Here is a 23,629-nt window from a genome sequence, read left to right as displayed (position 1 = left end):
AGCATTGAAATATAACAACCAAGTGCCATTCTTAATGGCTTTAAAGTTAATTTGGGATTTTCCATGCTTGCAGGAATTTTCCCCTTTAAAAGATTGAACGACATTATGCTATGTTATAGACTAAGGCCCCAATTCAGCAAAGCACATGCTTCAAGTTACGCACACACTGAAGAGCTTTGCTAGATTGGAGCCTAATGACTTGCAAAATTAGCTTCACTTTGAAAAGCAAAGATACTTTTAAAGTGACACTATCAACTATTTTTGGACAGTTAGATTTCATTACAATGTCATTTTATACTGACAGCATCTTAACATTTCTATCTAGGATTGGTTTTCCATTGTGAAGGTAGCTTTTGGCTGCAGGGGTTTTTTGCCCTTTCATGACTCAGAGAAATTCCCCAAAAAATTGCAGGGAAAAGAACCCCACGCCATATTGGAGTTTGAACCTTGCATGTCCCAGTTTAAAGTTTTAGCATGGAGCCCATGTTCACTATCAAATTATAGCTCCTGTGAAGCAAAGTTTGCAATAACATTGCAGACTAACATTTAACTGTATGGAGGCAAATGGTAAAGCTATAATAAACTACTAAACTAAAACTGTATGACAAACTGTGAGGCTCCACTAAGACTTCTAGTGCTTACCCCATTTCTTTGTTTTAACACAAAGGCTACTAAGACTTTGGCTCCAACTAAATTAAACCTTATTAAAATTATCCTCATTAACTACACCCTCTAACATGCAAAATGCTTGGCTCCAAAGGATGGTGATATAATGAGGATATAGTGTGATGGACATGTATTATTTTGCTTCAAGACACCCTGGAGGAACTAATGTATTTTTAGTCTCATTCCTGCCCTGTTTCGGTCTCATTCCACTTCCTTTGTGGTTACCTTGCTATGGGCCTATGACGACAATCATTGGTAATGGCCGTCTGCATACAATTCAGCTCCAGATTTACAGGGTAAAAAAATATATATATATATATGCTATAAGAAGCAGTAACACATACCAGAAACAACAATTTAGGGGGCTGCAAGGAACCCTCTCTCTCACTCTTCAAGACAGCAATTATGTTAAAAAATGATCTCTTCTCTTAGCATATTTGAACTGGGAAAATTGAATTAGCTTCTCTCATGGCTACAGTTCCTAACCTTACTGGGAAGTGCTTAATGAAGGTTCCTCACAGGAGTCCCTTTTCCCATCCTGTTGGCTAAAAATCTAGGCTTTATGGTTCCAAGCCACAACAATCAAGAAATGCCAATTATAGGTAGTGCTTGAATCACAGACCATACGTAATTAAAATGTCAGCCTCATATAATGAGGATGATGGCTCACATTAGAAAAATTCTTCTAGAATTATAGCTGTGTAAACTTGGTAGAACTTGTTGCCACTCATGACTTTTTATGTTGGCACAGCCCTATTTTTCTTCCCCCACTCTGGGTGTATACTTAAGAAGCTGCTAGCAAAAGAGCCAATGCTCTGAACAAAAGAGTGTATTGTCATGAAATAGTTTGAGAGTCCTTCTCTAAGCCAGCAAAGAATTGACCTCAGGCAAGAATTTTCTTTTAAGGTTTTATTCAAAAAATGAAGTTTAGGCAAATTCAAACCACCAAACAAGCGAGATTTTGAGAGTGCAAACCAAAGGGTCACAGGCACTAGGAAAATTGCATATCCTTCAGGAATGTCCGCCTTTTTGCCAACATGGATCCATCCTGTGTTAGAAGTAGAACAAATGAGTGTTGACTTTAAGTCAAGGGGATGGATCTTGAAGACAACTGAAGTCCCAGGATGGGCGCCCTTTGATTTCAGTGGGCTTTGGTTTAGGGCCAAGATGAGGAACTACTCCATGATGGAACTTCAGTTGTTTGCATTCAAAGTTCAACCCTCAACTGACATAGGTTACCCTGATTATTTTATTAGTTCAGATTTATTTAAAATGAAATTGAAATGAACTATCCAAACCCAACATTGTGAACACAGGAACTTGAACTAAATCAAATAAGTAGTATAAAAAAAACAAACCACACACTTTAGCTGTTTTCTTCCATCATATTCCCACTTGGCAATATAAATTAGTGAGAATCCTTTTCATGTCTTCATGGTCTACAAGCAGGTGAGGATAGCAATTCCAGTTATTATATTATGATCCTGACTCAAAGAAAAAAAAAAGGAGAGAGTCAATAACAATCATGAAGAGATGGTACAATTTTTAGCACTCTATACAGCGATGGTTTAAACCAAGTAGGTTTGATGGTGCAGCAGAGGATCCAGAACTGGATGCAGATGCTTGACCTGATTTGTTTGGGTTGGAAGTATCATGAAACTTTGACTTTTACCACAAGTGCTGGAAGAGAAGCTCACAATGAATTTTGGTATTTATGTTTCCAATCTTGGCTGAAAACAGGGGGCTAGATTCTAAGCTGTGTCTATTGTCAAGTGGGGAAAGGCAGCCCAATGAAGCCAGTTGGAGGCCCTTTTGTTCTAGGGCTTGTATACAGCACTGGAGTAATTTAGAACAGGTGGGGGCTTCTCTAAGATAAAAAAGCCAGCTATTGCCCCAAGGATCCATTATCACAGTGAAGAATGGCAAGAGTGCAAAGTAGTGCTCAGGCCATATTCCTTATGTTGGGAGCTTATGACGGGTTATGTAGCATAGGAACTGGAGAAAACTCCACCTAGAGAGATCTGATGTTTTTTTGTTCTTTTCTGGTCATATATTCAGAGTGGCACAAATGGGATGCATTGCAGGAGAGAATCTGGCCCAGAACCTGTGCATGAGTTTTGTTTTTATGTATTAAATAAGAACAAAAATGTAAATCAAGGCTTTTAGTGTGGTTCAAACTTTGGATGAATGTTTGGGTCACTTCTCATTTGATGCAGAAGATTCACCCAATTCTTATATCCAAGGAAGACTGAAGCTAGTTAGGCAAGAATACTAAAGATGTTTGTACCCTTTTCTCATGCTGTAGCCTTTACTCACAGATGAAATAGAAGGTCACCTAAATAAACACATCTGTGAAGCTAACATTCTCCAGTGATACCATTTTTTAAAATTGCGAAATGTGTTTGATGTGTTCATGTTACAAAGAGCAGTCTCCAAACATTACTTTCCAATGTTTTTACGTGTAAACTGACCTATTTCTGCTTGGTCTGTGGTGGCCAAGATATTTTTTTTTTAATATTGGCTAATGCTGGAGGTAAAATGTTAAAATACTCTGGTCATTTTATGTGTAATTTGGAACAAAAATATGAGAGGGCTGTATGCCCTTTATTTCTGCAGCTGATTTGGAGAGTAGGACTGAAAAGGTTAGCTCTGTTAAATGTCATCTAGAAAATCATGTGTTGCAGTAGGTTACTTTAGCCAATAGATAAGAAAGAAACAGCATACGTTTTATTTGCAGCCACAGTTGGCCTTTAGGAACTCAAAACACTGTCAGTTTTATGAGGCAATAGAGACTTATGGTCAAATTCAAAGGTGATGTGGGAGGTGGTGAAAGTTAATCATCAGTAAGTCACACATGTGGGTAAAGGAGTTGAACAGTCTGAACCTGTTCCTAGTGAAATCAATGGCAAAACTCCCATTTGACATGAGTGATCAGGACCTGGTCCCTCAGTGAGTGTAATGGAGGCCAAGGGAGTAAGATGTTGTAACTTAGTCATTGAAGAGCAGATGGTGTAAGAAAGTAAAGCTGAAGTAGGGGGGAGGGCTATTTCACCTCCATTTCTCAAGCCCGCCTGGTAGTTGCTTTTCCTATAACTTTTCAAGGCTGTTCCTTAGATTACCTTACATTCACTGACTGACATGCAACTTGCACATCATGGCTGAATTTTACCCCTAATTGATAAAGGGTCTCTCTCAAACTAGTGTTGAAGCCTTGGGGAGCAAAAATAGCTAAGAGTGAGATACCATATTACACCAACATATACAGTACATTAAAAATGCAATTGGATTAAGTGAGCTCTGGATAGACCCAGTAAGAGGGCATGGACATGGAGACAGGTGACGGCCTCCCCCCATCCAGATATGATTGGATGGAGGGTGCTCGAAGAGACTTCCTAGTTTCTATTCTTTACCTTGAAAACATGCATTGCATTTGCTTTGCTAGTGATCGGAGTCAGGAATCTTAGCCTACTGGTATCCCAGGTGACGGTTCAAGTACTGTGATGTGCTCTCCTTTTTAATCAGGAAAACATTTGAAACGGGCCCTCTCCGTAAAGAATCAACAATTCCCCCTTAACAAGCTATTTATATACTGACACAGACAGCTGATTTCCCTCCTTAACCCTTGGAAACTTGATGAGGGTGAAAGGTTTAAACTTGCCAGTCTGCCATCAGACACTGATATTTATTAAATCAAAAAGAGGAGACATGATTGGTTATGAACCTTCATTAAGGAGCTACAATGATCTCATAAACCCAACAGCCAGACTATGCTAAGAGTTGTAATAAAATGCATTAATTAGAGTACAGTGGGATAGACTGCAGCTTGCCATTACAGTGTTCTAATCCTTCTTGCAGCACAGCAACTGCAGCACTTGTCATCTGCTCTTCTGACTCATGTTATTTGTGTGTAGTAAATAAACCAGCTAGTATGGTTAATACTGTGCCAAATACTGAGCTGAAGGTACATTCTTGTATTTATCTAGCATACAGACAACATGGGTTTGTTTAAAACTCAATAGACTCATACTGTCAGCAACCTATAGCATGCAGCCAGAAATGAATCCAGAACAAAACCAGACAGTGACATTTAAAGTGTTTGGGAGTTTAACTCAGGATCAATCAGTGTGTTGGCTGATAAACACTTTAAAGTGAACAGCTGCCTTTTTCGTCCTCAAACAATGTTTTACTAAAAATTGGGAACATGCTCAGTTCTATTGACACCATGGTACCAACAGTAATGTACAAATGCTTATCTTGACAGACACCCATTGCCAAGGGAGAACAGATCCCAGGTAGGAAAGAGTCAGTCTGTGTCAGCAATCTCTCTGGTCTCCCGGAGGGTGTGACAGGGTCACAAACAACAAAGATACCGGACGCAGTGACACAGGAAAGCTAGGAGGGGGATACCGAGCTGCATTCGAAAGAAATGTGGTTAAAGGAAAGAGCTGCCAGAAAGATGAATGTGGGGAGGAAGAACGAAACCAAAAAAAAAAAACCCCACAGGAAATAGTAAAGAGAAATATATTGGACAACGCAAGAACTGGCCACAGAAAAAGCAAGGGGCAGTGAGTCACTAACTGTTTCTCTGCCACAAATAGATAGGAGGGAAAAAGACACAAAAACTGAAAACACAATTCCAGAAACGAAGATGGAAGAAATGAATGTGTGCCCATTTTAATTCTGTTTGGAGGAAATTAATCCCTTTCAGAAATCTTTAAGGCAGAAAGCTCTTCAGCTGTGATACAAGCCCACTGAAGTCAATGGAAACAGTCTGACTTGCTGGGTTTTGGAACAGGCCCTCAGAGGCTCTTTCCAAGATGGAAACTGTTTTTTTGTTTGTGGGGGTGGGGGGGTTGTTTTTTTGTTTTATTATGGCTGGGAACTTCAAGATAACCCATGAGAATTTGGACACCTACATTAGGGCTTGTCAAATTTTCCATCCACACTTTTTTCCAACAAAAAAATTGGGGTTATATGGAAACTGTTTGCTTTCCTTGAACATTTTAATTTTGGGAGTGGAAGGGGGGGGGTGGAAAACCAAAAGCTCAACATTTTCAGCTGAAAACAAAGGGGGTTTTTTTGGTTTTCTGTAGTTTTAATTTTTTCAACAAAAAGTTGAACTTTTCCACTGAAAAGTTCAATGAAAGCAAAACTCCCGCCCCCCTTTTATTTTCATCTAAATTTTCCACTAGAAAAAAAAAAACAAACATACATTTTCTGACCAGTCCTAATTTAAAGTTCAGTAAGATTTGACAGGATTTGGTACTTAAATACCTTAGACTATGGCGACACTACAGCTGAAGTCAACATAAGTTATGTCACTCAGGGGTGTGAATTAGCCACCCTCCCTCCCCGCTGAGCGACATAACGTATGCCAACTTAAGTGCTGGTATTGGCAGTGCTATGTCGCAGGAGTGCTTCTCCCACCAACATAGCTACTGCTGCTCGTGGGGGCTGGAGTACAGGAAAGCTCTCTCCTGGCAGCTTAGAGCAGCTACACTAGAGAGCTTACAGCCGCTGTAAACTGTCTAGTGTAGCCATAGCCTGTGGCTCCTTTGAAATCCCAGATTTTATGGTTCACTGTGTCCATTATCTTTGTTTGGTGTGATCAGGTCACACCATCCAGGCAGGGGCAGCTCTATGTTTTTTTGCCACCTCAAGCACGACAGGCAGGCGGCTTTCAGTGGCACGCCTGTGCGTGGTCCGCTGGTTACGCGGATTCGGCAGCATGCCTGCGGGAGGTCTGCCGGTGCTGCACCATCGGTGTCCCCGCCGCCGAATTGCCACCGAAGCCGCGGGACCGGCGGACCTCCCGCAGGCATGCCGCCAAAAGCCGCCTGCCTGCTGCCCTCATAGCGACCAGCAGGCTGCCCCCTGCGGCTTGCCGTCCCAGGCACGTGCTTGCTGCGCTGGTGCCTGGAGCCGCCTCTGCATCCAGGAGACCAGAGAAATTGCTGACACAGGCTGACTTTTTTCTACTTGGGAACTTTCCTACCCCTTGAGTGCAGGGGACTGGACTACATGACCTATTGAGGTCCCTTCCAGTCCTACACTTCTAGAATATTGGGACCCAAACTGGTTGATGTCTCTAGAATAGATGCTCTTTCCATGCAAATAATAATTATATAGATTTCTTTCTCAAAGTAGACTTATTTTTAGCCTTCATTTTATTTTTTGTTTCCCCTTTTGTGAGGCCTTAGCTGTTTCTGATCAGGTAGTGTAACATAGATTCGAGAGCCCTATAGGTATTTTTGAGTTGGTTTATGTTGTTGAATCTTTCAAGCTACCCTCATCTTACAGATCTTTTTCAGTGATAAACACAAACACACCCATTCCCCTGCTCAACTATCCTGCTTATGATGCCTTTACATTTGTAGTTACAGCAATACACACACAATTCATCAAGAAAACATACTTGATCTGCCACAACAACCCCAAATTATCACTGGCTGCTTCCAGACTCGTATCTTGTAGAAGTATGTACAGCCGTTACTGAACTGGGACCTGTAACATAAAGTGGTAAGCATTCTAGGAAGTACATAAATAGATCTTCCTAAATATACATAGAAAGGAGAGTTTTGAGAGGATACATTTTACACATGAGCCTAAACTACTTGACATCCCATCTCCACCCTCTCCAGACTCCAATGTTGATGGAGATCATGAGAAAAGAAATATCTTGGTAAATGGTGAGACCCTGAACAATTTGAAGCTCTGCTATAATATATAGCCCATAGCAGAAATGAGCCAATGATGTCCGCCTCAAAAGTGAATGATGTCAAACTTTCTAGAACTCTCCTTAACTGAAGATAGAAGCCACATAAGGGAAAAACTAACTGAGAGGGTGACTGCGAAAGCAAATTTTAAAAGTGGGCTAGGTTCTCAGCTTGTATAAAGCAACATATCTCCACTGAAGTCTATATCAATTGTTTGTATCAGTTTACACCAGCTGAGGATTAGGCCCAGGGTATTTACACCCATGACCGACAGAGGGGAAAAAATAAGGCAGATCTTTCTTTCTCCTGCTTGTGGGCGCTTCTTTTTAAAAAAAAAGTCAAAGTCAAATAGGACTGTGCTGGGAACCAGATGATGAATTTAGGTAGAGGAAGAATAGAAGATGTGTTGGAGGAAGACTAGAAGTGTTCACTCAGACACAATATGCTTTTATTCAGTGTTGGTAAACCAGTGAATGCATTTTTTGGAAAGCTGCAAGTGCTGGAAGGCATGATGCAACGTAGGTGGTCTCGAATATTAAATAGTTATGGGATCAACAAATATGCTGTAGCAAAGAAATAGTGCAAGATAAGAGGCAAGAAACTAAACCGATGATATTTTGCAGGAATGCCCCGAAAGCAGTGTAATCTGTACTGAAATACAAAGCTTCATGCATCAAGAAACACTGGAAAGGAACACGGATGTCTAAGAACCCAGATCATGATATACTGTGTAGAGCTGGTCAGAACATTTCAAACATTTTGAAATCTGTATGAAAATTGGAAGGAAATGCTATGAAGTATATTTGGGGGTGGGGGGGAGGGGCATTTTTATCATCTCCCATGGTCAGTGTAGATTCATTGGTTCTGAGCCAGATACTAAATCTACAGAGATTTATACCAGCTGACATTCTGGCCCTCTGCATGGATGTCAAGATACTGATGCCCAACCATCATCTTAGCTCTCACATCCTCCAAATTCCCCATGCTCTGACTATGCTTTTAACACACCCTGCTCAATGCTCCTTGTGTGTCTTTTCACTTTCGTCTTCATGATTTTTCCATACCACCGTCCTGTAACTCTGTCCCTCCTTTATGTGCCAAACACCATTGTACATTCAAATCCCTCCTCACACTTTTCCTGTTAAACCTATTCATGTTAATCCAACAGAAGAGCATTAAAAATATACATTTGTACCGCTTTGAAGATTAGACCATCACCTGATCATTCCATATATATTTGTCTGAATAGCATTGGCTGTCTAATTAAAAATGCCATGTCTAATGAGGCAGGAATTATACTTTCCTTTATTGTTTGGACAGCACCATAATAACTGTTAATGCTCCATGAAAGATAGCCCTGGTTTACATTTTCAAGAATGGGTAGTGATGTTGGGTACCCTACTTGAAACACCTTAAAAAAACCGGATATTCAGGATGTGCTGACCACCCAACTTATGAAAAATCAGACCCATTTAAGGTGCCTCATGTAGGGATCCCAAAAACGTAAGCATTCAGAATCACTAGTGACTTTTGAAAATTAGGCCTGTATAATCACACACAGTCTCCTTAAGCAAGTGTGAAGGGGTACTTGAGAGGTCCTAATGACAAAAATGATGTACCACAAGAATGAAGATAAAATTACAGCCTCATAGTATGTCTAGGTTTTTTTAACAACACCCACACAAATACATATACATAAAACAAATCAACAAATACATATAAACTAAGTAGCCCTGTAATAAAAAGGAAGGTCCTCTCATGGATCAGTATCTGACTGAAAGATAGGAAACAAAGGGTAGGAATATATGGCCAATTTTCACAAGAAAGAGTAAACAGGGAGTCCCCAAGGATCTGTGCTGTTCAAATATTCGTTAATGATCTGGAAAAGAGAATGCACAGTGAAGTGGGAAAAATTGCAGATACAAAATCATTACAGGTAGGTAAATCCAAAGCAGACTGAGGAGTTACAGAGGATCTCACAAAACTGAGTGACTGGGCAACAAAATGGCACATGAAATTCAACATCGATAAGTGCAAAGTAATGCACGTTGGAAAAATTATCCCAACTATACATGCATACACAATGATGGTTCTAAATTAGCTGTTACCACCCAAGAAAGATCTTGGAGTCACAATGGATGGTTCTCTGAAAACTTCTGTTTAAATGTGCAGCAGTGGTCAAAAAGGCTAACTGTTAGGAACTATTAGGAATGGGGTAGAAAATAAAACAGAAAATATCTTAATGCCATTATAAATCCATGGTTCACCCAGACCTTGAATACTGTGTCCAGTTTTGGTAGCCCTGTTTCAAAAAAGTATAGTGGAACTGGAACAGGTTCAGAAAAGAGCAACAAAGATGATAAGGGTATGGAAGAGTTTTAATATGAGGAGAGACTAAAAAGATGAGGGTTGTTCAGCTTAGAAAAGAGATGACTAAATGGGGATATGATAGAAGACTATAAAACCATAACTGTGTGGAGAAAGTGAATAAGCAGGTATTATCGCCTCCTTCACATAACACAAGAACTAGGAGTCACACAATGAATTTAATAGGTGTGGGAAAAAAAATAATAGAGAAGTGTTATTTACCCTGTCCCATGACACAAAAACCAAGGGTTACCCAATGAAATTAATATGCAGCAGATTTAATACAAACAAGTAGCAGCAGCAGCGGAATGCATGAAAAAGTAATCTGTGGAACTCATTGCTGTGAGATACTGTGAAGGCCAAAAGTTTAAGAATTAGATAAATTCGTGGAGGATAAATTCATCAATGGCTATTATTCAAAGTGTTCAGAGATGCAAACACATGCTTGGGGTGATCCAAAACCTCTGACTACCAGAAGCCAGCCTTCATTGGAGGTTTTGAAAAGGAGGCTGGACAGCCATCTGTCTTGGATGGTTTAGACATAACAAATCCTGCAACTTGACAGGAGGTTAGACTAGATGACCCTTGCAGTCCCTTCAGATCCTATAGTTCTATGATTTTATGCTTGTTACAATGGACTCAGCTCAATCAGCAGCAGGATTTTCCTCTGCCCCTTAGGCTGGGCAAAGTATCCCAACGTTTATAGGCTGAGGCAAACACCTGGAAAACACAACTTACACACCACCTTAGGTATTTATGATATCTGTTTGTAACCTCCCCTTGTTCCTGATTTCTTGAACAAAACATCCCTATTCATTATTCTGGGTAACCATCTTATCTGTACTAGCCTTAGGGTGACCAGATTAGTAGTATAAAATATCGGGACGGGGGCGGAGCAAAAAAAGGGGGGGCAGAGCAAAAAAAAAAAAAAAAGAGTTTTAAAGGGGCCTGGAGCATTAGCAGGCCCCGCGCGCTGCCCTCCCTGCGGAGCCTCCCGCCCCCTGGCCCACCACGGGCATATGCGGGGTGCGGTGGGTCCGGGCGGGGGCAGCGCAGAGTGGGCGGGAGCCAGGTGGGCAGCAGGGGCTGAATCCCCGCTGCTGCCAGGGAGCCCCGCGCCTCTCCCTCCCGCTCGTGGTTGCGGCTCCTTCCCGGCAGGACGCGCCTCCCTGGCCACATGCGGCGCACGTCCCCCGCGCCTACTCTCCCTCCCACTGGGAAGGAGCAGCTGGATGCGCGCCGCATGTGCGCGGGGCAGGCCGGGGGGCGCGTCCCGCTGGGAAGGAGCCGCGAGCAGGAGGGAGAGGTGCGGGGCTCCCCGGCGGCGGCAGCAGCAGCGGCGGGGATTCAGCCTACGCTGCCCAACCGGCCCCTGCCCGCTCTGCACTGCCCCTGCCCAGACCCACCGTGCTGCCCTGCAGGGCTGGAGCAGCCTCCAGGCTGTGCTCCCGGCCCCGGGTGCAGCAGCCCAGGCAGGAGCCCTCTGTCGCGGCGGGGGGCTCACAGCTGAGCCCCCCCGTCTCCCTCCCTTGCCAGCCCCCCTTTGCCTGCCAGGTGCCTGGGTGCCAGAGCTGACTCACCAGCTCCAGGATCCAGGCACTGCCGCCATCCCCTCCCTCCCAGGCTTGCGCCGCCATGCTGCAAGCCTGGGAGGGAGGAGGAATGCTGCGTGGTTGGGGAAGAGGCGGGGCCAGGGCGGGGATTTGGGGAGGGATCCAAACATTGGTCGGGACAAAGAAGCAAATATCGGGACAGTCCCGATAAAATCAGGACGTCTGGTCACCCTAACTAGCCTTGAAATACATTTCCGTAAATATCTAATACAATAACACATTTTCATACAGATTTCAAAATGTTTGAGGTGTTCTGACCAGCTCTACACAGTATATCATGATCTGTGTGTAAGATAAACAACTCTACTAAATTCATAAACTTTTAAACATCTTTAATTCATGGCCTCTGGTTCAGGCCTCAGATCTTGTACGAGGCCCAGTGCTCCAGGTTCTCTCTACTACAAGAGCTAGTTAGGAAATATAAACTAAGAAATATAGCAAATGTAATCATCTATTACTTTGCTGTTGATCATGTCCACATTTCATGCCAATAATACCTTGTTGGGGTCTCGATGGAAGAAGAGTGTTCTTAAAACAGACCAGACAAGCCAAGGCTACACAACCAACCAAACAGGAGAAATAAGTCTTACAACTAGGGCTATCAAGCGATTAAAAAAAATAATCGCACTGTTAAACAATAATAGAATATTGTTGGGGTCCACTAGGCATAGCTACCAGGTAATCTGGAGAGTGGAAGGCCAAAACTGCTGATGAAGCTCTTCTGCTCTGGGCCTACCTGAACCACAAAACTCCATCTTGTGAACTCTCACCTACTTCTGTGCTAACTGCTTACATGTTGAAGCAGAAATGTAAGGGTCAGCTTTTCTAGCAGGCAGCTGCTGTGAACAGGCCTTGCAAGGCCAAGAGATAAGCAGGCGAAGGGAAAGTTTCTAACATGCACACTGTGTACCTGCTGTAACAGTTGTCTGGAAGGGAGGGGTAAGCGGGAACAGCCAGACAAAGATGTATGTAAACAGTTTGGAGTATAAAAGGTAAAAGTTGTTTGTATTTGTTGCACTAGATTTGAGACATGCTGGTCTCCTAGTGCCATTTCAGAGCTCTGAAATAACTTGGCTTGCTTTCTCCCCTCGGTGTCTTTATTGGTGCCAAGCACACTGGGCAACGAACCCCTGTTTGCCATCTCGGGGCCCAGTTCTGGGCAGGCAACAGTTTCATTTAAATATTTTTGGATGTTTTCTACGTTTTCAAATATATTCATTCCAATTACAACACAGAATACAAAGTGTACAGTGCTCACTTTATTTTTGATTTTTACAGTGCAAATATTTGTAATAAAAATAAATATAAAGTGAGCACTGTACACTTTGTATTCTGTGTTGTAATAGAAATCAACATATTTTAAAATATTGAAAAACATCAAAATATTTAATAAATGTCAATTGGTATTCTATTGTTTAACAGTGATTATTCGCAATTAATTTTTTAAATCAGAGTTAATTTTTTTGAGTTAATCACGTGAGTTAACTGCAATTAATCGACAGCCCTATTTACAACAATCCAGACTTTCAACTCAACATCAAAGATGGGCTTCTCCCTTCACTCTGTGAACTATGGTTTTTGCGCAGCCACAGTTCAGGTACTGCATAAAAAGAACTTTCCTTAGAAAATACCTTCACACAACTCTTCAGTGTTAGGGTCCAACCCCTCATATGGTGCCTGGGAGGATGATGCAATTCACTATAGCTGAGGCCAGCTTTACTTTCCCCCTGGCCAGAAGGGAGCACTGGCTGTCCATGTTCAGAGGGTGTGCAGCTGTGGTCTTTCAATTCCACAGGAAGAGAGGGCTAACCCCTTTGCTGCCAGCCGCTTAATGGGGTCTGGATATACCACATCACAGTGACCCATTGGAAAAACTGCACAGCCCAAACTAGGAGATGTCATTATCTGGTGAAGCTAAAGTCCAGCAAACAATGCTGTCACAGGTTACACATATAGTACAGTAAGTTGTTAAACACACTATTTATACTTGCTCATCTAGTGAATCATTTTTAGCCCTTCCCTCACCCCTGTCCCACACCTCTTCCTGCTCCCCAGAGGATTTTGACACCTTGTTTTGAGAGAATGTTGACAAGATCCACTGCAACATCCCCTCCCTCACCTACACCTTGTCCTCTCCTTCTCCTCTAACTGAAATGAAGGTTCTCCTTTTCTTACACTCTGTAAGGCGGTGGTGCCTCACTACATCACTGGGATCATTGTCGGATAACAGGGAGAATTAGCAAGGCAGTGGTTAGCACCCAACCCTCTCGGGAGGCAGAACACCAAACAGTAAACCGGTGAGCTCTGGCAGGGTCAGCAGACTGTAGCAAGCAAGTCACATCAGTCTCCTTGCCTGGCTCTGCTCCAACTAAGCTGGGGGCTCCGCATTTTGTACTTCCGCCCCACCTGACTCCACCTCGCTGGGCAGAGAGAGTGGTTCCTCCCCATCTAGCTCAGAGGGAGGCTACGTCACCTCATACACACTCTCTGCTGCTTCCTAACCTATTGTAGGTTTTTTTTAAGCATCTTTAGTTTTGAGTTATCAGGAGGCGCTAAATCACCTTTCTTGTTTTTTTGCTCCCCTTCTCCTCTACCCTGCATATCTGTCTGCTTTGCTTCTTTTATAGCATGAGCTCTTCACAAAGACCATGTTCTTTCTGGGTTTTATACAGCACCTAGCACATGGTACTTACTACCGGAAACAAATATAGATAATAGGCAATAACCATGGCACCGGAAATGTATTTCTGTCATATGGAAACACAGATACTGACATTCTTATAACAGAGAATTGGTCAGGTTCTTATTCTCCACTTCAAGTGTCCAGAAGCTTCTCTTTAACATCAAGGGCCTAATTCTGAATCACTTACAATGGTATAAATCAGGAGGAACTTCACTGAAGGCAATGGAAAACACAGGTGTGAGAGAGTAGAGAATCAGGTCCTAGGTGCTTAGGAGGCAGCTCCTGGTCACAGAGACCAGGCCCCAATCTTTGGCCAGTGGCCGATACTAGTATGGTAATCCATGGCTATTCTGTACATAGCATGCAAATAACTGAGAAACTGGAATACCAGTATGAACATTTGAGCTGAAAGTAATTAAATATTACTAATTAGTTAAAATAACTGACACTTACTAAAAACACTTGTGATGGTTCCACTAGATCTACTGCAGTGTCTTGGTTATATGCTATTTTAGCAATCCCAAGTATCATACTTTATATGATTGAAATGTGCCTATAGAACATGATGTAGCAACATTTCCCATATGAGCAATGTAAATATTGTGCAAACTTTGCTACACATTGAGTAACGGACTAATGAACATTAGACTTAAGCATCCATTACATTCTTCCATTGTTACCTTAAAAGTCATTTGTTTCAGTGGCTTATCCTTTTGATTAGATGGAGAGAGAAAATGTATCCAGAATCGCTGAACTTTAGTGAGTTTAGTCAGAGACCTTTTTCCAGTTAACTATGATTAACAGAATTTCTTTTCTGTACCATATAAAAAAGGTTTGAAGTTACATGGAAAGATTCTTGTAAGTCTTCACTAGCTATGCCAGGAAAAATATATTTATCAGTATTTGAGAGTGAGAGAATATGCAACATAAAATTCATACTTATAAATTCCATGTTTCAAACCTTCCAGAGATTTTATAGTGACTGGTGACCATCCAGTGTTTCAGATTATGGGTCTGGTTCAAAGCCCAATGAAGTCAAGGGAAAGACTCTTCTTGCGTTCAATGGCCAAGATTTTCAGAAATTGGTAGTGATTTGAGTCGCCTCAGGTTTACAAATGCTCTGCCTGAGATCACTTAAAGTGGTCGATTTTAAGAAGGCGGTCAGCATTTTTTGAAAAAAAATGCAGGCTTTTAAAATTGTCTCAAGTTGGGCACCCAAAAATTGTGGCACCCAAACACTAGTCATGTTTGAAAATATTGACCAAATTAATTTTCAGTAAAGTGCTGTGTTAAGAAAAGTATCCAGACATTTTATTTATTTGTAATATATCCAAGTTTTCTGAACCTCTTTGGTCTGCAAATTTGTGTTAGAAATTTTGCAACAGCAGGCTTTCAAATGAGATTTCTGGTACTTCCTTATTTGAACTAAGCTGGGGGAAAGTATGAGAATAGCATTTCTTGCAGCATTTCAGCACTTCTGCTTATCAGAACCAAAAAGTGCAGAAGTATACACATTTATTGTACGGGTAAGGGGGATTACTCAAACTATTTTTTGAGATTCAGAAGAGATTTGGTTTGTGTTTTAAGGGACAGTTCAAGAAACATTTTCTTAAAACAAATTTGTCCCATTCCTCAAATGTTTTCATGTGGGTTTTTTTTAAATATGCATTCATCCTCTTTTGTGCATGTAAACTGAACATTTACTTACTATACGCTGCAGCTTAAAAGCAGTCAGAACTTGGAAACAACCTTTTAAGATACACTATGTTTTTAAAAAACTGAACAAGAACAGTTAATACCCAAACTAAAGCTCAAATCAAAGTCTTGGTCTTGTCGTCTGTTTGTCTAGGTTCCTATATGGCTTCCAGCCAGACATGGGCTACATTTCTGTTTAGCCAAAGTGAGCAGAGATGCCTCGTACTGGTGTGAGCAGTGCAGATAACTTCTGCTATGTTTGCGGTGAAGTGACTTTTGCATCACAAAAGCGCAGTATAACCACTATGGTTACAAAAGCCTATCACCTTTATTTTGGCTGCACAATTGGAGATCAGGACAAGAGGTGGGGCCCACACATATGCTGCAACATATCTTCGCCAGTGGTTGAACAGGAAAAGGAAATCTATGCCTTTTGCAGTGCCAATGATTTGGAGAGAGCCAACAGATCATACCAGCAATTGTTACTTCTGCATGGTGCCTCCAGTTGGGAAAGGTGTGTCAAAGAAGAAAAAGTGGACTGTGCATTATCCAAACATTCCATCAGCTATATGCCCAGTACCCCACGGAAAAGGACTGCCGGTTCCTGATGCACCAGAATCATTCTCACTTGAGTCAAACAGGAAGAGGAAGAGGATGAAACTTCTGGTCCTGAACCATCAATGTCACAGGACCCACATTTTCTCCCATCCTCCTCCTCTGAACCACACCTCATAACACAAGGTGAACTGAATGACCTTGTCAGGGATTTGGAACTACCCAAGAGTAAGGCAGAGCTGTTGGGCTCCAGACTACAGCAGTGGAATCTCCTGGCAGGTGATGTTAGGGTTTCCATGATGGTCAAAAGGATCTTGTCCCATTCTTCTTCATGGAAGGTGATCTTGTAGCCTGCAACAACATCGATGGTGTGATGGCAGCCCTCAACATCGTTCACAATCCAGATAAGTGGAGACTGTTCATTGATTCATCGAAGACAAGTCTTAAAGCTGTTTTACTGCATAATGGCAATGTTTTGCCATCAATTCCAGTTGGTCATGCAGTCCATATGATGGAAACCTATGACATGAAACAACTTTTGAGGTGCATAAACTATGACCAACATTAGTGGCAGCTTTGTGGCGATTTGAAGGTTGTTGCTCTCTTGCTTGGTCTGCAGACTGGATACACAAAGTACTGCTGTTTTCTCTGCAAATGGGATAGTCGTGCAAGAGATTCTCACTACATCAAGAAAGATTGTCCACTCCGACAGTCATGGGAGCCTGGGAGGAAAAGTGTTCAGCATCCACCACTTGTTGAATCAAGGAAGATTTTGTTACCACCCTTACACATCAAGCTGGGTCTGATGAAGAACTTTGTCAAAGCCATTGACAAAACACAAGCAGCTGTCAAGTATCTCCGTGGAAAATTTCCAAGGTTAAGTGAAGCTAAGATAAAGGAAGGTGTCTTTGTTGGTCCTCAGATTTGTGAACTTCTTCGAGATGATGCATTTGACCATGCACTGCGTGGCAAGGAAAAGACGGCATGGAAAGCCTTCCAGTTGGTGGCAATACATTCTCAGAAACAACAAGGCAGACAACTACAGGTTGTTGGTGGAAAACCTCCTCAAGGCATACAAAAGCCTTGGTTGCAACATGTCACTAAAGATACAGTTTTTGCACTCTCATCTAGATTTTTTTCCACCAAACTGCAGAGCAGTGAGCGACGAGCACAGCGAGTGATTTCACCAGGACATTGCAACAATGGAGAAACGCTATCGGGGCAAATGGAGCCCATCAATGCTTGCAGACTATTGCTGGACAGTGACAAGAGATGCTCCATTTAATGAATACAAGAGACAAGCCAAGAAGCGCTGAGTAGACACTGAATAGGACTAAACTATGTACAGAATAGTTTTTTGCCTTTTGTTTCCCAATAAATTTTATTTATATAACCCTTTTGCTGATTTTTAAAGTATTACATAAACAGGACAGGTGAAATATTCTCATGTAAAGCAACCATAAACACATGAAAAGACCTAGGTTTACAATTTATGATTAAAACTCTACTATCTACACAATATACATAGACATAAAATGTAAAAACTTAAATATCTTAGAAACCGTAGCCAATCAGTTGTTTTAATTGTCATAGTTGAATTCAGCACCTCAAAATACATAATAAATAGCACATTTTATCTCTGAAGCAGACGACTTCTCAAAAATTGTAGACCAGTGTTGTGTTATTTGGGTGTTTGTGTTTTAACAAGAAAAGCAGACATCACAAAACTGCTGTTGTATTTATTTACTGTGGAATGGAGAGAACAAACTGAAATGAAGATGACCAACATCTAGTGGTGACAGGAGGCGTTTGCTAAGAAGATAAATATGGCAATGTTACAGGTTATTATTGCCCCATTTTACCTAATGTTCTAACAGCCTCTCTCTGTAGTGTTACAGCATTTCCAGTTCCAATATTGGCTTTCATGTGGAAATGCAAAAAAAAAAAAAAAAGAAAAGAAAAGAGTTATCTGAACATATTAGGATTACCAGAAATAATGTTCAGTTTGAATTAAACAAAGCTGAGATTGAGTTTTACCTTTTCTGAAACCAATTTATTCATATTTTATAGTACCTTACTCCATACATAATCCCACTGAAGTCACTTTGGAGTAACAGAAGGGGTGTCAGAGACTCATCACTAATTCTCCATCCCCTTCTCCAAAATCAACACTGACTTGTAAAACAAGAACTTTGAGTAGCTGTGGTCAATTCAGTTTTGAAAAAAAAAATCACAGGAAATCACACTTTGATTCTGCATGTGTGATATTGCTAGAAGGAGATGTGTATAAGAAAAAGGAAGCTAAAAATCTGGTAATTTAAAAGAAGAGGCCACTTCCTCTTGAGAGACTATCATCACATTCTGATTTACGTAGAGCACGTTCCTGAATTTTAGAATATAAATAATGAATCATTAGCAGTTCCCAAATTTGTTCAAGTCACCAAATATAACTCATGATTTACAGTAACCATCCCATTACTTATTTCAATCTCTGTGTTTTGCCTCATTCTATACCAGAGATGTTGCTCTTCAGTGAACCACCTGAGAATCCCTATTAAATACCTTCTATTCTATTAAGTCATCACCACTATTTCCCCAGCTACCTCTCCTCTAACAACACTGCGTGCAGTGCTAAAAAATGTTTTGCAGCTAGTAGTTCTATTGCAAATTTACAATGGATTATGTGGAGCTCCTTTCTCAGGCAAAATTCCTATGGACAAAGGCCCTGAACCAGCAAAGTACTTAAGGATGGGAGTAGTCTTCACTGAGTCCAGCAGTTTGTAGCTAAACACATGCTTAAGTACTCTGCTGATTTGGGCTCATACTGAAGACAGTAGGATTCAGCCTATAATGATTAACTGCTTTAGCTTATTAACAACAAACATTCAGTATGAACACATCTTGCTGAGGCTGGTTGAATTTTCACTAGGGCCCCACAAGAACATTTTTGGGCTGTTGGAACAGTATTAGCTTGAGGTGCCCCATCGTCTTGCTGATCTCCACTGTTGCTGCATCTCTCCTGCCCTTTCCCACATTAAATCTGGGAACATCACAGGGTAAACACTAGCTGTCTCAACATTAAGGTAGTAAACCTTGAATTATTGTAACCCACACACCTCCTGGGTGTGGGGTTCTGTCCCATCTAGTGGCACTAAGCCCACTTAGAGAGAGAGATTATGAGTCTGCTCTACTGCCTTAGCTAAGAGACAGTTTGTTTTTAGCTCATGCAGTAGAGGCTCATGCATTAAGCTCCAAAGGTCACAGGTTCAAGCCTGCCCACCAACAGCCGGAGTGAGTGTGTGTGTGTGTGGGGGGGGGGGGCGGGTTACATTATCTCAGATGCATCTTCTCTAGTAGATACCAGACATCCTTAATGGTTTTTAATTAGGCATAATTTTTTATTGATTTTCATAATGGGGAAGTGCAGAGTTCTTTTTACTCTCTAACAAACATGCCCCTGTGACAGGATCACTCCTGGCCTTATGGCCAAGAACTACTGGGTCCCCAGTCAGGTGCGGCAGACTAAAGGTCTTTATTTAGCTGTCAGCCCCTTCAGGCAAGGCATCACCTGCAGCAGTCTTACACAGCAATCACAAGCAGGGCATAGGTAGTGCAGTACAACAGTAGCCCCACATCATGCCTACCATCCCTCATGGGAGTCAGCACTCTACTTAATTCATGGACTCAACCAGGATTCTAACACCAAGTGAGAGCTGGAGATCTGTTCTGCCTCCCAGCCAGTACCCAGGTGAGCTGTGCACTCCCATTTTAACCCCTCCCACCAGGGCTGACACCAATTACAAGTGTAGAGGGACAGGGCTGACTGACCCCATAACAGCTCATTTCCTGTCCACTGTGAGATTTGTATATCCCATTACAGCCCCTAAAGAAGTATTCCTATTATCTCCTTCCCTCTGACACCACATCTTCTGCAGCTTCCATGATGTTGATCCAAATACCTGTGCTAACTCCTAGAATCCAGATCATCCAATCCATGTCTCTGCCTATTTAGCTTGTTCACTATTATACGGTCAAGATGGTCAATATAGTATGGTGGGTCCTGCACTTTTCTTGGTGGTGGTGGGGTGCTAAAATACCACCCCTTACCCCTGCTCTTGGGGCACTGAGGGCCCCACTAGTGGCCCAGGAAGGTGGTAAAGGAGGGAAGCAGGGGAGGGGTCTGGGTTTGCTCCTCACTCTGAGTCCCAGCCCCTGTCAACCCTTGCAGGTTCTTACCCATTTCCCCCTTGGGTGGGGTACCTTCAGTCCTTAAATGCTGGGGGAGGGAATGTTCCTCCCCTGCTGGGGCAGGGTCTCCCTTACTCCACTTTTCTGTTCCTCCAAGTCTCACAACACACCTCCAAGCTCTAATCCTCTCTCCTTCCCCCTGACTGCCTGAAGCAGGGGGTTTTATTAGGTTTCTAACAGGGCCTTAATTGATTACAGGTGCTCCAATTAACATGTAGCAACCCTCCCTAGTCTACAGGGAACCACGCCTTAATTAATCTAGGGTTTATATACTTCCCTTCTACCACTCCCCACTGCTCCCTGGCCCTCCTGTATTACAATACATATTTACTTGGTTTTCTAATTTAAATAAAAACCTAACTGCCAGCCCTGCACATCTAACTTAGGATCTTAAGGTCAAGCTGTGTCCATTACTTTTCGTGCACCAAGTACTAGTAATTAGAGATACTGCTACCAGAAATATGCCCTCAGTTACTTTTATGCAATCCTACTGTTTTCAAATTATGTCCTTGTTTATACATATGCAACATCTGACCCTGCAGATGGAATTTATTTTTTTGATTTTGTGCAAGAAAGGAGAGAATCCCATTTACTCTCCCCGTGCTGTGTTGACTTTGCAGAGTTAAGAGAAGTAAAAAAGGAGTAACACTTTATTTTTGTCAGTACGATAGATAGATTTCATTGTGAATACACACATGCTGCAAATAGTTGAGTAAGGAAATTTATCTTTACACTGATACTTATCAGGGTAGAAGTATACGTCAAAAGGCCCAAGTGGGACTTCCATTTTCCATAGGAAACTATTCCATTCTTTGGGCCTGATCCAATTCCTATTGAAGTCAGTGGGAGTCTTTCAACACTGACTTCAATGGGAATTGGAACACCCCTCTGGTTCTCGAAGTTTGTTCACTGTTTCATCAGAAATTTAACTGCCTTAAAACAAAGCATTTTTCAGCTGTTCTCTACTTTATGTACAGTGTTATTTTCTTGGCACAGTAGAGTTAATAAAGGCTATTAATTGAAGCAAGAGTTTTGCAACACAGCAGCAGTGTAGTCATATAGAAAATATCTCCTTAAAACAAGGTGAGCTGTCTCAGGGCAGGTTTCTGATCTCAGTTATTCTTGCAAAAAAACAGAAATAACACCACTGAAGTCAGTGCAGTATCCCTCAGTACCACTGAGATTAGAATCAGGCTAGGCTAACAGTATATTCTTGTATCAGAGGGGTAGCCATGTAAGTCTGGATCTGTAAAAAGCAACAGAGAGTCCTGTGGCACCTTTAAGACTAACAGGTGTATTGGAGCATAAGCTTTCGTGGGTGAATACCCACTTCGTCAGACGCATGCGTACATCTGTTAGTCTTAAAGGTGCCACAGGACTCTCTGTTGCTTAGTATATTCTTGATTTGACATAAACTAAAATGTCCAAATAATCAGTAAAGAGGACTATTACCAAGCAAAACGTGGTCGTGTGTATTGATAGTCAATGCAACAAAACATCATCTACCATTCTGAGTCAAATCCTGGTCCCAGTGAATTTAATGGGAATTCTTCTCCTGAGTTCCAGGTACCAAGACTTGACCCTATGTGCATTAATTATGGTTGCTGAATGTAGGAAGCACTCTCCTCCCTGCTGGGGTGGAACAAATCTGTTGGGCTGTCTCCAGATTAGCACTGTACCTAGGGTTAAGGGATTGTGCCATCACAGTGCTTATTCTGGTTACTATAAGTACTAATATTTGTAACTGGGAAAAGTATGTGTTTGTGGGGTGACAAAAGCTTTGATCCCTGTATTTGTACACAATAGGGGAAATGGAGCTCAGGATTATAATCACATGCATCCCATAGCCTCTTTCCATTGTCTCCATGTGCAATACATAACCAAAATGCATCGCATGCATCAGACAAGTTACAGAGACACCTTTAATGCTCCTAGTCTTCAATGACAGACTTACACAAACAACAGGGGAAGACAGTGAAAATGACCATACAAAAAATGTTGTCAAATGCGCAAACTGAAAAAAACAAAAGGTCACAGAATTCGCTGTGCCCTGGAATTGGGAGCACAAACATAGCTTTAGTTAGAGCCCAGTAGATATAGATACAGTACTTCCATTTTTATTTTCACAGTACAGAAGAAATAGCATCGCTGAGAAATATACTTTAAATCATGATGTATTTCAAGACTTTTTAAATGTCAGCTTCTCCAATGTACAGACAGGATTCTGCCACCCATACTCATCCTAAGTAGAACCTTAAAGTGGGCTCAGTTGTAAGCCTGGCCTCACACATGCACAGGCGATATAAGGGCATAAGGAATGCCCTTTCGCCTAGGTATGGGCTACCTGCATAGCCAAGCCCAGCAGATGGAGACTTTCCTTTCCACACAGCTGGATAGAGGGTGGGTGGAGCGTTGGCTTAGCCTGCACCCTGCACCAGGCAACACAGTTGAGCTGACACAAGCTGCACTAGGAAAGGGGTCTAGTGGCCAATGGCTAGACTACGACCTGCTTACTCACACTGTGATAACTTGTGTAAGTACTTGCTCTCCAAGGTGAGGGGTGGGGTGTGTCTCAGTGTGGTCCAAAGTAAGATTCTAATCAAGGTAAGGAGGGTAGAACTGGCTCCTAGGAGGCATTGTGTTTTTTGTTGCTTTAATAATGAATTTTACAGAGGCCCAGTCTGTGAAAGCAGCTAATTTTAAAATTCTGTGTTGGGTACTACAGCTTCTTCAGATCATCAGGGCTAGACAACTTCCCTAGAGATTAGTGCAAGTTAAACACTTGGGGGCTCGCCCCTCATATTCATTTGCAGCATTTCCTGCTGCTGTGCTTCACTACCAACAGGATGGACTGAGCTGTATCCCAGGCTGTTTTTCTCAATTTGTTTATTTGCAGTGGTTAAGGTGGTCAGATTTGATATGTCCTGCCCTTCCTCTTCTCACTAGGTAGCACTTGCTCAGGAAGTCACTGATGATCAATGTAAAGCATTGATATGTCTGTGGTGAGTTGGGCTTTTGACACCTGCTGTATGGAGTAAGATAGTATGTGCTATCTTAGCACTATTTCTACTTTGCTGAGATGTATA

General features: G+C 42.0%; 1 long non-coding RNA gene across 1 annotated transcript; it reads right to left on the bottom strand.

Annotated features, from left to right (window-relative positions):
* Positions 1-1,596: 1,596 nt before the first annotated feature.
* On the bottom strand, positions 1,597-20,666 carry LOC135981096 (uncharacterized). Its single transcript, XR_010598061.1, has 3 exons — positions 20,532-20,666; positions 2,032-2,150; positions 1,597-1,714 (listed from the first exon to the last, which is right to left on the bottom strand). It is a non-coding gene; the product is annotated as an uncharacterized LOC135981096 (long non-coding RNA).
* Positions 20,667-23,629: the final 2,963 nt, after the last annotated feature.

The sequence above is a fragment of the Chrysemys picta genome, chromosome 2 (assembly GCF_011386835.1).
Source record: "Chrysemys picta bellii isolate R12L10 chromosome 2, ASM1138683v2, whole genome shotgun sequence".
Classification (NCBI taxonomy): Eukaryota; Metazoa; Chordata; order Testudines; family Emydidae; genus Chrysemys; species Chrysemys picta.
This window is presented reverse-complemented; position numbering and strand designations above follow the sequence as displayed.